This window comes from Rattus norvegicus, chromosome 16, assembly GCF_036323735.1.
Source record: "Rattus norvegicus strain BN/NHsdMcwi chromosome 16, GRCr8, whole genome shotgun sequence".
NCBI lineage: Eukaryota > Metazoa > Chordata > Mammalia > Rodentia > Muridae > Rattus > Rattus norvegicus.
The window spans coordinates 45,250,651-45,266,394 of NC_086034.1; positions in this window are offsets into that span (position 1 = coordinate 45,250,651).

The window sequence follows — 15,744 nt, forward strand, 5'->3', positions numbered from 1 at the left end:
GTGAGATGGGAAAGATGGATGAAACGGAATAAGAAAGCAAGGAAAACACTTATTGTCTTCAGAATTAATTTTCCATAGCACCTGAGTTGTTATTTATAAGTTCAAAGAACCGAGACATGCCTTTAAGAATTATAAAATATACTACATGGAAAACTGGTCGCCGTTCCTGCAGCTCAGTTTTGGGTGATATAATTTCTTCAGTTGAAAGAACCTAGACTGGTACAGAGGAGGATAGCAAGGCAGGCAAATTTAAGGGAACAAGGTAAGGGGGAAACCCTCCCTCTTGGGATCTAATTTTCATTTCCTTGCTGAGAATCATGAAACTTCAACAAAACTGATACAGCTTTTAGTCTGTAGCAATTATGTATTTTCCTAAGGACAGCTCAAACAAGGATATTAAAAACAACACATGATCAATGTTTACTTCAAGAAGACTGGGTGCTGCTGTCTTGGATTTTGCAATATTAACATCCCTGTCTCATCCCCAAATATAAATAGGCCTTACAAATCTCTAAGCTTGAGGAAAATGGGATTTAAATGTCAAGTTTTTCTAAATCTTAAAACCTTGCTTGTAAATTGTATCCATTAGGGATTGTAAATTAGCCAATATTCTCTGTCTCTCTTTGTGTCTTTGTCTCTGTATGTGTCTTTGGCCTCCCCTCCCCTCCCTCTCTCCCTCTCTCTCATGCGTCACACACACACACACACACACACACACACACACACACACACACCACATGTGCAAAAGAGAATAAAAAGCTAAAATATATTGTAATAGGAATATTTGAAAGTCTCAATGTGCCTACTTTCTATGGGCATTTGTACTCAAAACATACACCATCTTTGGTGGCCTTTGTGTAGTCAGCCACTGTGGTACCCAGTGATCTCACTTTGTGTACTCTTAGAAAAATTGCTGCAGCTACATCCTAAAGACATTAAATTACTTTGGATAGTTGGATTCCCTTTGTATGACTATTACTTCTTTTTAGCTATTATTTGGTGAATACGCCTGATTTTTCTTTGCTTCTCAATGTAACTGGACCCTTTTGCTTGATTTTGATGTACTTCTAAATTAAAGTGGACCTTTGTTAACAATAAATGTAGACTTGTAAAAATGGCTTGCCATTTTCTTAGTATCTATCTCATTTTTCATTTCAATAATTAATTATATGTAACAGATATACAGTGCTATTGATTTCAAATGATATAAAAACTATATGATTATTTTTACACAAGCTTAGAATGCAGCACTTAGTTCTTTTTGGTAAAATTGCCCGTGTTACTAAGGAAAACATTCTTCTAGCAATATCTTAGGCCTCAAGGCATGAGTAACTTTGGATAACTACATGGCAGCTCTAGCTAGATTATTTAATCTCCCAGAGACACACTTTTCTCATCTATGAAATGGAGATAATATTCTTTCTTGCTTTAATGAATGAGGTAAGAGTTAAAAGAACATTCATATAATAATTAATATGCTTTTGTCTTAATTAGCTTTACCAAACATCTATTGATTAGTGTCTGTATAGAATACAGACATACCCGTGAGCTTCTTCGTTACCCAGAATGAATTTTAAAATAATTACACAGAATGTGTCTACACTAAATGTGAGTTGAAAATAGCTTCTGTTCACCTTGAGTTGTCTGAAAGTTATTATTGATGTTCATGAGGCTGGTGAACACCACAGTTGGGAGATTTCTGGATTCAGAAAAGAAGCATGTTAATGTCTTTCCAAGAATAAAAAACTCTATTGCAATCTTAAAGCTGCTGTCAATATTGCCATCTTTCTCTCTCCCTTTGTCTCTGTTAGTCTGTCTCTGTCTCTTTCTCTCTCTCCTCGCTCTTGCTCTGTCCGTGTGTGTGTGTGTGTGTGTGTGTGTGTGTGTGTGTGTGTGTGTGTGTGAATGTGTGTACGTGTGTGTGTTCAAGGTTGAGGGTAGTAATTGTGGGAAGCTGCAATCTCCTCTCCTTTCTTCCTGAACTTCATGGCTTTCAATTTATCAGTCTCTAAAGGATGGAGAGTTGAGTCTTTCCTGATAGCATTTGAAGCTGTGATTCTACAGAGGATTTAACATTGTAGTTTGCAGGGAGTCCAGGTATTTCAAATCTGAAGCTTAAAACACTAAGCCATCCCCTCCGGCTTTTGAGCCGATGCTGGGAAATCCATTTTAGAAACATGCCCATGTTTTGCTACTTGTTCAAAGCTGTAAGCGTGACTTGGCATTGAAATAATAATTTCTTTTCCAAAACCTCCCCACTGAACTATTACCTGGGTTATCTAAACACAGGCTATTTATTTGATTGGCATTTGCTCTTGTCAGTTTCAGAAGCTGTAAGTAATGGTTTTTGCTGGTGTCAAAGCATAGTGGTGACTGTGTTTCTAATTTAAATCTATTCTTTTTGATAATTCAGGAATACCTAATGACACCTGATTGTACATTCTGGATGTAATTAGAGTCATTATCCAGAAATGTCATCTTATTATTCTCTGGAGTTTCCTTCCTTTCTGAGTTAATATTTCTGGGTTATGTGTCCCCAACCCTGATTTGTCAAATCAGTAGCATATTCAAATTAGGCACTTCCTTTTGACTTTTTAACCTTTAAAGTCATCTTAATGATCTATAAAGACTGAGACAGTGCAATATTATGTTAGTCTTTAAATAATTACTTTCCCATCAAACTACGTTGTGCACAACATATTTTCAATTTGTAATTTTAAACATAGACCATTTGTATGATAAAGTTGCTATGACAAGGATATAATAAGTCATTTTTCATAGTAGATCCTGTTTAATTCACAGCAGTTGTTTCTAATGTTATGATATTTTCAAAAGGTGACGCATTACTCTAGCAGAGGCCTAGACAACACAACAGATTTTCTTTCAGCTTCATACCACATTAAAAATCACTCTGAAATGTTAATGTCACATGTGATTTTTTTAAAAAAAGAGAAATTCAACAATAAGTGTAAACCTCCAAGGTAGCCATATCTTGCAGTGCATCCTTATTTACTAAATTGGATTCATTGGCTGATCACAATTTAAGTGAGAAAATAATCTTAGCTATGAATGCATAGATCTTACATGCAAATTATGCAGATAATTTGTTCTTAGCCAGTGACTCATACAGTGATTTAAATGCAAGATTATTTTACATGTGAATCACTATATTTCTTTTCAAAAAATACTACTTGCCATTTTCAATTTCTGCATTTTTGGAATCTTCAGTCTGCTTTAATGTTTCATTAGCAAATGCAAGTAGTCTTGAAGGTGGCCTCGAACAATAGGTTTTACCTGCTCTCTGCCCTGATACCCCTTAAGTAATAGGTGTGGAAAGCTGCTCTGACATATCAGAACTTATTTATTGTTTTCTGGTCTTATAAACAAGTGTAAACTGATGATCCAGGCCCACAACCACATTCCAGCCAGACAATGGCTTACGGTCACACTTCTCTATTTTTGGCAACTCAGTTCAAGAATTTCCAGAATATTATTTTATTGTCACTGGTCAGAGAGATATCATTTGACCTTTTCAGAAAAATAAAACAACAAAAAAGCCTCCAACTCTACAATACATGCTTTTCCTTTCCCTTTTTAAAAAAAAATTAGGAATTTATAGGACTTTCATCTTCCTTTTGAGTCAGTGTAGATACTGTAGGAGCACACACATAGAAAGAGAAGCTTAAATACATAGGCAACTATGAGAATCTATGCACTGAAGTTTCTAGAAACTTTTAAAATGACTTGGACTTCATCTGAGTGTAAATTTGGACTATGAATCAATCGTATTTAGATCCTAAGAATCAAAGAAAACCTCCTTCAACTTCAGAGTTATGACTGTGGTGCTCAGTGGGCGATTGAAAGGAAAATGGCAGTTCTCCCTTGGAGATAAGATGGTTATTTTTGAGAAGAAGAGATTAAAAGTAAATGAAGGAATTAATATCCCGATAGTCTTGATCTTCTCTCTGAGCAGTGAAAATCACCTGCCGTCATTGCGGTAGGCTTTTGAATGGAATTGGTAACTAGAAATTGGTGAGGGATTTTAGAAGATTTATTATGGAAAGTCTCATAAGAAAACAGGGCAGGAAGTAACAAAATAAACAGTGGAGCATGAATGAAAAATCACTGAAAGCAAGTAGGCTGCTAGTGAGGAATGCTAATCAAGCATGTACTTCAACCTCTTCTCTCTGCAGTATCATTTTAAAACATCTAAATTATAACATAAAAGCTGAAAGCTGCAGAGGGAATCTCCTTGTTTGATGTGAAATATATTTGTGTTGCTGTTAATGGCCAAGTATAGACAAGAGAGTTGGGGGAATAAGGAGACACTAATATATGGTGGCGGTTCTTTTCATACACGACTGACTGTCTTTATGGCTTCCTAGGTCCCAAAGCAGGCTCAGACCACAAATGTGAACAATGATTTTACCATCTAAGTAGTCCTACCTTCTGAAACTCTGAGAAATATTGCCTTTCCTTTTTTATCCACACCTCTTTTTCTTCTTTCCCTCAGCCTCTCTCCTCCTGTTTCTATTTCTCTGTGTCTCCCTCTTTGCTTCTCCCCAACCCTTCCTTTTTTCTCGCCTGACTTCCTGTCCTTTATTTCTCTTTCACCCAGCTCTACTTCCTTATTTTCAAAGTAGACATTAGGTACATAATTTTAGTTATTTATGTTATAGATACAGTAGTGAACAGAACACATAGAACTTGCCCCAGGGAGAAGGGTGAATGCCCAACTGCAGGACTTCTCTCCACAAAAGCATGGACTTCTGTCTTCAGACCAGAAGGATAGATATGATCCCAGGAAGGAAGGAACCAGAACCTTGAGGAGGAATCTCTGTAGCAGAAACTAACTCCCACGAAGGGACCAACTTCTGTTTTTTGTTTTGTTTTGTTTTTGTTCCAACTTCTGTTTTAAGACTGGGTAGCAGGAGCAGTTTGCTCTGAGTACTGTGAGGGATTGGATAGCCAAGCATCTGGAACACATGGGCACTGGAAAAAATTTCCTGAACAAAACACCAATGGCTTATGCTCTAAGATCAAGAATCGACAAATGGGATCTCATAAAACTGCAAAGCTTCTGTAAGGCAAAGGACACTGTGGTTAGGACAAAACGGCAACCAACAGATTGGGAAAAGATCTTTACCAATCCTACAACAGATAGAGGCCTTATATCCAAAATATACAAAGAACTCAAGAAGTTAGACCGCAGGGAAACAAATAACCCTATTAAAAAATGGGGTTCAGAGCTAAACAAAGAATTCACAGCTGAGGAATGCCGAATGGCTGAGAAACACCTAAAGAAATGTTCAACATCTTTAGTCATAAGGGAAATGCAAATCAAAACAACCCTGAGATTTCACCTCACACCAGTGCGATTGGCTAAGTTCAAAAACTCAGGTGACAGCAGATGCTGGCGAGGATGTGGAGAAAGAGGAACACTCCTCCATTGTTGGTGGGATTGCAGACTGGTAAAACCATTCTGGAAATCAGTCTGGAGGTTCCTCAGAAAATTGGACATTGAACTGCCTGAGGATCCAGCTATACCTCTCTTGGGCATATACCCAAAAGATGCCTCAACATATAAAAGAGACACGTGCCCCACTATGTTCATCGCAGCCTTATTTATAATAGCCAGAAAATGGAAAGAACCCAGATGCCCTTCAACAGAGGAATGGATACAGAAAATGTGGTACATCTACACAATGGAATATTACTCAGCTATCAAAAACAACGAGTTTATGAAATTCGTAGGCAAATGGTTGGAACTGGAAAATATCATCCTGAGTGAGCTAACCCAATCACAGAAAGACATTCATGGTATGCACTCATTGATAAGTGGCTATTAGCCCAAATGCTTGAATTACCCTAGATCCCTAGAACAAACGAAACTCAAGACGGATGATCAAAATGTGAATGCTTCACTCCTTTAAATGAGGAAAAAGAATACCCTTGGCAGGGAAGGGAGAGGCAAAGATTAAAACAGAGACTGAAGGAACACCCATTCAGAGCCTGCCCCACATGTGGCCCATACATATACAGCCAGCCAATTAGACAAGATGGATGAAGCAAAGAAGTGCAGACCGACAGGAGCCGGATGTAGATCGCTCCTGAGAGACACAGCCAGAATACAGCAAATATAGAGGCGAATGCCAGCAGCAAACCACTGAACTGAGAATAGGTCCCCTATTGAAGGAATCAGAGAAAGAACTGGAAGAGCTTGAAGGGGCTCGAGACCCCAAAAGTACAACAATGCCAAGCAACCAGAGCTTCCAGGGACTAAGCCACTACCTAAAGACTATACATGGACTGACCCTGGACTCTGACCCCATAGGTAGCAATGAATATCCTAGTAAGAGCACCAGTGGAAGGGGAAGCCCTGGGTCCTGCTAAGACTGAACCCCCAGTGAACTAGTCTATGGGGGGAGGGCGGCAATGGGGGGAGGGTTGGGAGGGGAACACCCATAAGGAAGGGGAGGGGGGAGGGGGATGTTTGCCCGGAAACCGGGAAAGGGAATAACACTCGAAATGTATATAAGAAATACTCAAGTTAATAAAAAAAAAAAAAAAAGAAAGAAAGAAAGAAGGGCAGACCTTACATTTGAAATGCTTGTAAATCAGACCTTCTCCATCAGCCACCTAAAATGACACCTCAAAAAAGTGATGTCATATTCTTCTATTTTTTGGCAAAGAAACTGACAAAATGCAGAGACTAATAAAAGGAATTAAGAAAATGAATGCAAAGGAAGAGAAGCATCCCATTGCAGATGGTACAGAACATGTCGCTTAGTACCAGTTACTTAGGGTCAAGAAACCTAAGGTCAATATTTCACTGTCCACTCCAGTGGTAGTTGAGCCCTTACTAATAGAGGGCAGACCCCTCAGAGGTCTCCGAGTTCTTATGCAAAATAGTTAAAGACACTGACTCCAATAGAAGGGAAGGTAAACAGTTGGCCAGCAACTTGGCAAGAAGGTGGAGAGAAACAAGTCATTCAGAGAGAACTTAGAGGCAGCTGATAAGGGGTTGCTCAAATGCCTTGAAAACTAAGACTGCCCATTAGGTTAAGGTTACTCCAGCCATACTCATGTGACCACAGAAGAATCCAGACCATTTACAAGGACTGAACTGCAGCAAATAAGACAAGATTTTGCACAGGGAAGGGATGAGGATCTAACTGCTTATGAAAAAATGTCAAAGGGATTCTAGAACATCACCACTTATTTGAAAAGCTGGGACCATTTTAGATACAGCCAGAGGGCAAACCCACACTTTTTGGACTGCGTAACAGCTTGTGGAGGCAGCTTCCCCCACACTTGATCTGACTCAGTGGAGGCAGAGGGACAATGGAAGTATATGAAAGGAAAAATTGAACTGTCTAGAAAGTTGGCTATACTTTACTTTATTTACCATAACAGCCCAACACTACAGTTGTTGACACTGCTACCCGGCATTAGGAAAATTCTAAGTAAGGGCACCCTTCCACCTTTGAGAATGACATTGATATCAATCCGGAAAACTGCCAAACTGTTAGAGAAGCTATTAACTTCTTCAAGCAGACTAGAAAACTGGAGACAGATAAGATACTATCCTTCCAGTCTAATATATAGAAACAAACTAGCACCATGGATAAACTCACCTAAAAGGTGACCATTTTTTAGGTAAAGGCAGGGCAAGACCAGACAGAGCCCTCTGTTTATTTTTGTTTTTGTTTTTGTATGTTTTTTCAATCCTGAAAATCAAGGATACAAGACCATTTGGAAGATGAGATCAGATACCAAAAGACATGTCAAAGGAGGAAGATTCAGAAACATATTCCTAGACTGATCAAAGAATGCACAGAACCAACAACTCTAAAATGAAAGAAGGATTCCAGACCACTTCATGTAGATCCTCACAAAGACCAGGAGAATGCTTCCATGGATAAATTAGCTTATATACGTGGGGGTGAGGTGACAATTTGAAACCTCTTTCCACCCTAACAAATACAGAAAATTATGTAAGTATTGAAGGAGTAGATGGAAAATCATTTAGAGTAAGAATAGAAAATATAGAATTATTAGTCAATAATTCATCTTTAAATATTTCCACAATACTTACACTAGCACCTAATTATGTACTTGAGATGGATATCATACCCAAATTATTTCCCTAATGACATTGCATTAAAACATTTAAACCTTTAGGCTCTAATATTACCTAAGTACAAATTCTTCCTTTAGAACTCCTTAAGATTTAAGTGATCATTGGCCAAGCAATACCCTATCAAGGGAGGTAAGGAAACCATTATGGACACATAAGTAATTATTAAAGGAAGAAGTTATTGAAAACAAACAATCCTTCAACCTCAGTAGTCCTATTTGGCCAGTATAAAAGCCAAATTGTCAATGGATACTCACATTAGATCGTAGGAACATTTATCAGTTTTCTCCACATATGCCAAGAAATTTACCCGATATAGAAGATATATTCTTAAAGATTAGTAATTACAACCTAAAAGTTTTGACAACATAGACTTATCAGACATGTTAATTAGGTTATCATAGCACTCCATGTGGAATTCAGAGACATTACTACTTTTACCTGGAATAATAAACAATACAGATTTAAAAGCTTGCTTCAAGGCTCTACGAATGGCCCGATTATTGCCTATGTGACACCAAGATGCTCACTGGAAAAGCTACCTAAATTAAATCACATTGCCTCCTTTTAAGCTATGTAGATGATATTTTGATTGCAAGATAAGATAAGGCTATTGTTCAAAATTATATGGAGACAGTGGTTGATATTCTGGTACATGATGGCTGAACCATTCATTAATAAAGACAATATGAAAGGGTCAGAAACATCAAAAAATTTCTACGTGTATTATGGATATCTGAAAAACCCATGGCCCCACATGGTATATTGCTCAAGATTTTGAATATCCCCCAACCCAGGGACAAAACTCAGATGCAACATCTAATTAGTATGTTTACATTCTGGAGGAATCACATACCATATTTACAAACCTCTATGCAATATTTCTTAGACAGGCAGCTGATTTCCAATGGGAACAGGAAAAGGGGAAGCTTTTATAACAGCCTGTACAGCCATCTCTGTGCATGCAATCCTGACCAGTATTGAACCAGGTGATAACTTAATTCTAGATATCATATTTAAAGATGAATATAGCAACTGGAGACTTCATAAAGTGCAAGAGTCTACCAACCAACATTTGTCTCTCGGCTTCTATTCCAAGAACTTTACACAGGCAGAGAATAAATACACTGTCTTTGGGAAACAAATCTGAACAGTTTATGAGGTATGTAGAACCCTACACTCAGTCATTGCCAAACACCCTATGGTCAGATGGGCACCCATTTCAATGATGTATTGAATCTACTCAAAGTCAATGTCCTTCACAGGCTTAGTCATAGAAGGAAAGGTGTTACAGTAGAAATGGTACCTATCTATGAAAATGAACATGTCACTTTTATTTCCTCAGATGAAATGATGAGATGAGAGCTGTACCCAAGCTGTGTATAAACGTGGCTTGGGCTGAACCCAGATCATTTCTATCTAACTATCCCTAGGCCTAAGTCTAGAAGCTTCTAGCCTCCATACAATCTAATATTGTGCAAGCCTGGACTTTGAAAGCTTCAGCTTCCAACCTTTGTCTTTTAACTTAGGCCTAGAATGTTTCACCTCTGAGACTTGCTGCTGAACAAACTCATTCTTTCTAGCTCTTTCTGAACTCTGGCTGGCTAGTTCAGCTCTGCTATTCTGGCTAATCTCCTCTCCAAACTGATTCAAATTGGCTTCTTTTAGCTTCTACTTGAATTGCTCTGATTGGAAAGACTGCCTCTGAACTCCATGAACTGATTTGCTCTGAACTAAAGTCTACTGAACTGAATTGTTTGGGAATAAAGGTGTGTACTAAAAGCATGCCTGCATTCCAGCCAGAGGGATCAAAGGTGTGCATTCCAGCCAGAGGGATTAAAGATGTGTGGTGTGCCTTTATGTCAGCCAGATCGCATATTTGGATGTGATCCTTTGCCAGAGCAGCCATGTTACTGAGTTAAAATCTCTTTCCATATCTGAATTCCTTTATGACAAGGATTGATAGCAAAGGGGTCTGTGCTGCAAGGGAGAAATAACTAAGCTGCTTATAATCGTCATCCCTAAACTGCTCACCATTTCCCCAAAAGAGGCACTTGTGGGACTGTGAGGACTAATGGAATGGTCACAGCATTTGGCTAATGCATGTTTTATTAATGGCTCATTAACCACTGATGGAACCAAAACTAAATGGGAAGCTGTAGCCTATAGAGAGGGTGAGGAAATGCCTATCACTGAAGAAGGAACCACCAAATCAGCACAATCCTGTGAAGTAATAGAAGCACCTACTGACTACAACACAAACAGCTAAGGAAGGCAAAAGGAAAAGGAAAATCTATATCTTTGATTCGTGGTGCTTGTACAGTGGTATAGCTATCTGGTTATCAAAGTGAAAAACCACTAATACCAAAGATATTTGATCAAGGGTGTTATGGATAGAAATGGCAAGATGTAGCAAGACATCGAAATTTATCTAACCCACGAAGATGCTCATACAGGCAAGACAAATGACATGGAAAAATAATGAAATAGTGGACAAAGTAGCATTATGGTCACTTAAGATTAGAATGTTAAAACTTGCTAGGGAACAAATTAGAAATAAATCAGCAAGGATGATAGATTACTGAGTTGGTAAACTTGAAAGTTTAGCCTTTGTACTAAAAAACATGAGAGAAACAGAGAACCAAATTTAATCAGAACAACCCCATGAGAATAATTATTAAAAAGATCCCAGACTGGAAGATTAAGAAACCTGAGAATGTTAGCAAAATTAGTAAGGAAAAGATCCTATGATTACATAAAACATTAGGACACATAGAGGCATACGCTTTGTTCCAAAGATTTGATAAAAGAACTTTAAGATATCTTGGCAGGCCTGTAAACAGGCCTTTAGAGACTGCGACTTTTGTCCTGCAGTTAAAACTAGATTTAGACATTGAATAGCACTTGTAACATGGTCTCCTAAACAATTTAATTAAAAACTACATAGAGATTTCATTGGATTCTTGAATACTCACCAGGGCCTATACGCCTGCACCCTTGTATTGTACATGTAAGCACGGGACTTGGATTAGCTAAAGAAGGTCATAGACCAGTTGGCAATAATATACACACTCTTTTGTTAGACAACCAGATATGGCTGTCCAGTAATAATTGAGTAAGATCAAGGAATACACTTTACAGGATCTAAAGTCCATAGGTTCCCAGACTCTAGACATACAATGGGACTTCCTTCCATATAATCAATTATAGCTGACAATATAGAAAGATGGCGTTGACTACTCATAACCAAGTTATTATAATTCAAAGATAACCTTTTGAAAAAGGCTATTGAACTTGTATGCAATGAATAAAAAAATGAGACCAAGATTGAATAAAGTTCCTCCTTTAGAAGTAGTAAATCAGTCTTAGAACAATCACCATAAAGAATAATTTCCCTATAAATAATTTCCAGACCATGAAGAATAATTCCCTATAAATATGTTTACAGGGACAGAAATACTCAAACCTGAAGGGAGACAGAAGTCATGGCATCCAGAACAGGCAATACAATCTGTACCACAGACAAGAAGAGCAATAAGAACCTTAGAAAATTAGATGATCTATACCATAATGTGCCTAGGACCTAACCCAATATATTAGATTTGGACTTTCCTGATGATAGTTATAATCTTAGGATTAATTTATTCAGCATTGATGTTAACTGGGCATTATACTTCTGTGCAGAGAAGAAACTAGCACATAGCATGGCCATAACAAATTATACCCCATGCTTCATAGAAACTTTAACAAGAACATAATAGAGAACACAAGACAGAACAACACCATGACACTGATCTGCTGGACCAAGGCCCCCAGGACTGTTCCCTGGAGTCCTTCTGTCGAATTATCTATGTTTAGCATTACCCAATGAGTCAAGCTCAGGTTCTTTGATACAATTGTTTGGGTCCCCATTGCCAATACCTACAGCTACCAGCTTGTCACAATTGGAGATATCAGTCATCAACTTTATCAAAAACTGTATCTACAGAAGCAGGAGTGATGAATAAAGTAACCATCATACCAACAGCTACAATAACAAATAAACCAAGAGTAACGTATATTGGTGACTTACTCTACCACACTTTGGATAGATTCTTCCAAAGTACTGGAGTCATGAACACTTTATCCTAAACCTCACACCCACCAGGAATGCCTTTGATCTCAATATGCTCATTGTGAAGGTATTGGTAATTCAGGTTTTGGTGCAGTTATTGTGATGATTGGAGAAAGGCCAATGCCCATTTTGCACCAATTTTGAGTACCACAGTCACCAAAGACCAAGAGAAAGTGAAAAGACAAATTTTAAGAAAACAAACCTACTGAAATGCCATTTAACAAGATTTGGAGAAATATCACAGCAGCACCAGCAGTCTACACCTTCTACTAGAGAGAGGTATGTCCTCAGTCATCCTTCTGCCTTACAATGAAGAAAAAAAGAGAGAATAAGATTTAAGATCCTAGGCATAGAAGACTCCAGGTATGGATTTGAAATAGTAAAGAACAAAAAGTTCCTCTCAGCATTGTTCTCACCCTACACATGGTTGATAAATAATATGTTTGGCTACCAGTACATTAAAACTACTGGGATCACAAAAAAGTACATTATTATCTAGATTGGGATGAGTACAAGGAGCCAGATTATTTGACTGGGGAGACACCAATATCAGCCACAATAAACCCATTCAATCCCACCAGTTTGCACAACTGTATTCCTGTCCAGAGATCACCATTTCTCTCTTAGAATGTGATCCCATGACCTTATGGATTTTAAATGCCCAAATTCACTATTTGTATTACCCACTATTTGGATTACCTGCAATTGAATAAGTCAAACATGACTACATTATGTGTAGATGAATTTCCCAACCTATCCTACTAGGATAAAATGGATGTATGAAATAACCACCTGATATGGAAAGTAAACGATTCATTTCCACTTATTAATTGACTGGCTGGAAAATGCAGCATTGGGGAATACAACATTGCAGGTTTCCATTGATCTTGACTGACCTGCTGACACAACCCTTTGCATCATATACATATACATATACATATACATATACATATACATATACATATACATATACATATACATATACATATACATATACATATACATATACACATACACATACACATACATATACATATACATATACATATACATATACATATACATATATATATATATATATATATATATATGAATGACACCATTTAATTGGGGGTGGCTTACAGGTTCACAGATTCAACTCATTATCATCATAGCAGGAAGCATGGCAGCCTGCAGGCAGACGTGGTTCTGGAGAAGTAGCTGAGAGTTCTACATCTTGATCTGAAAGCAACCAGGAAAAACTGACTTCCACAATGGGTGGAGGTTGAGCATAGGACTTCAAAGCCTAGTCAGACTTCAATGGACTTCCTCCACCAAGGTCACACCTACCCCATCAATGTCACACTCATTCCAGCAAGGCCACATTTCCTAATGATAGCACTTCCCATAGGCCAAGCACATTCAAATCACCACAGGAATCATTTTCTTTTGATACACGCACACTTAGGTTTAATGAATTGAAATTCACTGAGTTCTAGAGAAAGGAAACCATCACACATGGGCTGTGTGGTGTTTTGAATAAAAATGGCCCCTGTAGGCTAAAATATTTGAATGCTTGGTCATGAGGAAGTGTCATTACTTGAGAAGGATTAGAAGGTATGGCCTTCACTGTTGGTGGGAGTCACTGGGGTGGGCTTTGTTTTTCTTTTTCTTACATCAGATTATATATATATATATTTTTTCAAATGTAATCCCCGTTCCATGTTTCCCCTTGAGAACCAACTATCCCATTCTCCCTCCTCCTGCTTATATTAGGGTGCTCCCCCCCAACTCCCTCCAGCCTACCCAACCCTGGGATTCCCCAGAACTGGGGCATGAAGACTTGACAGGACCAAGGTCCTCTCCTCCCACTGATACCCAACAAGGCCCACCCTCTGCTGCATATGCTGCTGGAGCCATGGGTTACTCCATGTGTACTCTGGTTGGTGGTTTAGCCCTTGGGAGGTCTGGGGTGTCTGGTTGGTTGATATTGTTCTTCTTCTTATGGGATTGCAAACCACTTCAGTTCCTTCAGTCCTTTCTCTAATTCCTTCATTGAGGAATCCAATTTCAGTTCAATGGTTGACTGTGAGGATTCACCTCCGTATTTGTCATAACTGTCAGAACCTCTCAGTAGACAGCTGTATCAGCCTCCTGCCAGTATGCACTTCCTGGCATCCACAATAGTGTCATATGGGATGGATCCCCAGGTGGGGCAATCGCTGGATGGCCTTTCCTTCAGTCTCTGCTCCACACTTTGCTTCCATATTTCTTCCTGTGAATATTTTTGTTTGCCCTTCTAAGAAGGGCTGAAGCATCCAAGCTTTGGTCTTCCTTCTTCTTGAACTTAAAATGGACTGTGAATTGTATCTTGGGTATTCTGAGCTCATATTCTTTTGTTTTAGGATAAAATGTTCTATAAATATCTGTTAACTCCATTTTGTTCATAACTTCTGTAAGTTTCACTGTGTCTCTGTTTAGTTTCTGTTTCCATGATCTGTCTATTGATGATTGTGAGGTGCTGAAGTTTCCCACTGTTATTGTGTGAGGTTTAATGTGTGCTTTGAGCTTTAGAAAAGTTTCTTCTATGAATATGGCTCTTGCATTTGGAACATAGATATTCATGATTCAGAGTTCATCTTGGTGGATTTTTCTTTTGATGAGTATGACATGTCCTTCCTTATCTTTTTTGATAACTTATGGTTACAAGTTGATTTTATTCAATATTAGAATAGCTACTCTAGCCTGTTTCTTAGGACCATTTGTTCGGAAAATTGTTTTCCAGCCTTTTACTCTGAGATAGTGTCTGTCTTTGTCACTGAAGTGTGTTTCCTGTATGCAGCAAAATGCTGGGTCCTCTTTACATATCCAGTCCGTTAGTCTATGTCTTTTTATTGAGGACTTGCGTCCATTGATGTTGAGAGATTTTAGGGACCAGTGACTGTTGTTTCCTATTATTTTTGTTGTTAGAAGTAAAATTATGTTTGTGTGGCTATCTTCTTTTGGATTAGTCGAAAGAAATTACCTTCTTGCTTTTTCTAGGGTATAATTTCCCTCCTCGTGTGGAGTTATCCATCTATTCTCCTTTGTAGGACTGGATTTGTAGAAAGATATTGTGTGAATTTGGTTTTGTTATGGAATATATTGGTTTCTCCATCTATGTTAGATGAGAATTTGGCTGGATATAGTAGCCTGTGCTGGCATTTGTGTTCTCTTAGGGTCTGTATGACATCTGTCCAGGGTCTTCTGACTTTCATAGTCTCTGTTGAGAAGACTGGCGTAATCCTGGTTGGTCTGCCTTTATCTGTTACTTGATCTTTTTCTCTTACTGCTTTTAATATTCTTTCTTTGTTATGTGCATTTGGTGTTTTTACTATTATGTTGAGGAATTTCTTTTCTGGTTCAATCTATTTGGAGTACTGTAGGCTTCTTTTATATTTATGGGCATCTCTTTCTTTAGGTTAGGGAAGTTTTCTTCTATAATTTTGTTGAAGATATTTACTGGCCCTAT